General features: G+C 40.4%; 1 protein-coding gene across 3 annotated transcripts in view; it reads left to right on the top strand.

Annotated features, from left to right (window-relative positions):
• Positions 1–1,671: 1,671 nt before the first annotated feature.
• si:dkey-19e4.5 (UBA_like_SF and PTH2 domain-containing protein) overlaps positions 1,672–2,722 on the top strand; it is a 6,632-nt gene continuing 5,581 nt past the window's right edge. Inside the window, exon 1 of one of the 3 annotated variants that reach the window (XM_035662118.1) lies at positions 1,672–1,823. The gene's annotated coding sequence lies outside the window, so the exon portion shown is untranslated. Of the gene's footprint in view, positions 1,904–2,722 lie in introns of all 3 variants that reach the window. The other 2 variants (XM_035662117.1, XM_035662119.1) reach the window with 2 other exon arrangements.

Raw genomic sequence — 2,722 nt, 5'->3', positions numbered from 1 at the left:
TGGTGGCTTCAAGTTTCTACATCACACTGTACAAGTTGATACTGGACCAGGACTGACTTCCTAACTATTTGTGATGTCACAAATCGTTAGACTCTTAAAAAACATCCTTCTAGAGTCAAACTCTGCACAGACAGCATTCAAACAGCACACTGTAGGGACAAAGAGACAATTTTCAACTGGAGGGGAGCTTTTACATTTAAGATATGTTTAGGCACTGCAGAGATAGCAGATACCCTGGACAGGGAAACAGACTTTGACACAGTGTCACTACCAATAGCTTCAGTACCAGAATAATGAGGTTGTTCAGTACCTTACTTTGCAGAATATATACAAGTTTTTCCAAAAAAAAATCCCTAGCACATTATATCTATAAGGAAGTCAAGAGTGAGAATGTGCTACAGACACTTAAAAAGTAATGATGTTCAGCCCTAGCCCAGTGACCTTTTCAAAAGTCTCATGCTGCCCATGGCCCCCCCTCCCCTTGAGGAGTGTTGATGTGTGTCAGTTGTGCCATGCCCAGGTCCACGCTCGGCAGTGTCAGATTGTAGCCCATAGGATTATCACTACATTACCTAACACACACAAGCAACTAATGACTCCTGAGAACAGATGGTTTGTTCTGTCGTACACTGTCAGTTCAGAGGAGATGATGGCGAAAGCTCGGTGGCGGATGAAGACGAGCCATCTGAGGGAAAACTGTAACTGTTATTAGGCTGTATAAATTTGGCAATGTAGAGCAGGCTCTGCAAGGAGCAGTTTTTTCTTATTGTGTGTGTTAATATCATTGTACATACTGATTTTAAATGTAACTGTAGTGATTTAACCTGTTTAATAAGAGAAGGAGGTGTAACTTCTCACAGACGCTGATGTAATAAAGTATTCTTAAAATGATGGGATCTCTTGAATCTTCTTTCAAAAACACGACATTGACATTGAATCCCTCACGTTATCCATATGTACAGTGAGTGGGTGTGTTAGGGCAGGGGTTTTCAAATGGGGGCCTTAAGTGGGTTGTAGGGGGTCCCCAGCTAAAGATGGAATAGAATATTTGAAATTTTATTTGGCTGTTTTTGTTTATTATAATTTATAATGATCCTAGGTTGATTATTGATTGACTATGAGGATTTTTTTATTTTTAACAATAACAATAACAATAAAACAATACTCAGCAGAGATTCCTTAACACAAAACTCTCTGAATCCTCTGGTCTGTGGTCTAATCTGTTATGGGGGTCCTTGTATAAAGAACTTTGGGAACCCCTGTATTAGGGCTGGAAACTGACTGCTGTGCTCCCAGCTGTAATAATAGACAGGATGCCTCTTATCTGGGGCAAATTATCTGGTGCACGTTCGTGAGGCTGAGGTTACCATGGAGACAAGGAAGCTGAGAATCTGTCTAACTAATCTAACGTTACTGCATCTTACTAACTAACGATACCAGCCTTTACACAAAGTTCATCAGCTGCAACAGGATACAACAAGATAGACAGTACAGTACATGCTCGCCTATTTGAAGGGATTGACAAAGATTTTAAGTACTAAATTGCTTAATAATGTAATAACAAGGTTATAAATATACAGCTCAATTTTCCACCGTTTTTTTTTCATCGTTAATGTGGTAGGCAACTTTGTGCGCGCGCATATTGCCACCATATAATTAATATACCAGAAAATCTGTAACACCACTCTGAGAGTGATTCGGCAAGAAGCAGCATCCTGTGCCAACGAGCTGTAGGGTCCAAAATGGAGTAACGCTAAAGACAGTGCAGTCGGGAATCCCACTGAATGTAATTCAGCATTCAAACAGAAATTGCTCCGTCGCAGGTGAAAATTAAGACATAAAGAAACCGCGGGGAAGTCGGCGTTGTTGTTGTTGCTGCTGTCGAGCTAGCTGCGCAAAACAGGTAACTAACGTTACAGGCAGCTTGCCGGACTCGGAGCTAGCCCAGTTAGCGGTAGCGGCAAATGCTAATGTTAGCTGTAACAGCAGCTGTCGTACGAGAAATATTGCCATAATTAACTGTTAGCATAAAAGTTACGCATCTAAGGGCAATTTGTGATTAGTGTTCTCACTGAAATAGCCAAGTAGTCTAATGGAAAGATAACCTTGCTAACGTTAGCTGCAGATGCTAATTTAAAATGGTGTGTAACGTTAGCGCATTTAATAAGCTAACAACTGTCACCTGCGTAGAACTAGCGGTTAGCTAGCCTAACGTTTATCGACAGCTAATTATCTATCCAAGTTAAGGCTTGTTCTGTTACACCGTGTGTCTGTCTGTTATTTTCTACTTCTCTTTATATTTCATTCTCGCATTTGAAGAGAACGTCACACTCACTCAATTATCAACACGGCCTTGTTTGGAAAAGTACGTCAACGTACGAGGCAGGTTCAAACACATCGTTGACCAGAGGAGAGGATTCGTGTAAAAATGACTAAAGTCAAACTAATTCACGACTCCAGGCCTCAGTTTATTCTATTAGCCTGTCATGTTTGTTCAAATAAGCCATCTACCCATCCAAATTGCAATATGCAAAAAGCATAAGCTGCAATGTGTTTAAAGAAGGTAAAATGTGACATTATAATGAAGTTGCTGTAGAACTGCAGAGACACCCTGGTCTACTAATCCTGTTCTGCAGTTGTAAGTAAACACGTTTGTCTGGCACAGTACAGTGCTAATGTCACATCATCAGGATATGAAGAGTTTTTTCAGTGAAAATAAAAT

This window comes from Morone saxatilis, unplaced genomic scaffold (assembly GCF_004916995.1).
Source record: "Morone saxatilis isolate NCDOM2014 unplaced genomic scaffold, NCSU_SB_2.0 Contig18, whole genome shotgun sequence".
In the NCBI taxonomy this organism is placed as follows: domain Eukaryota; kingdom Metazoa; phylum Chordata; class Actinopteri; family Moronidae; genus Morone; species Morone saxatilis.
Note: the sequence above shows the minus strand (reverse complement) of the source record. Positions and strands in the feature narration are given on the sequence as shown.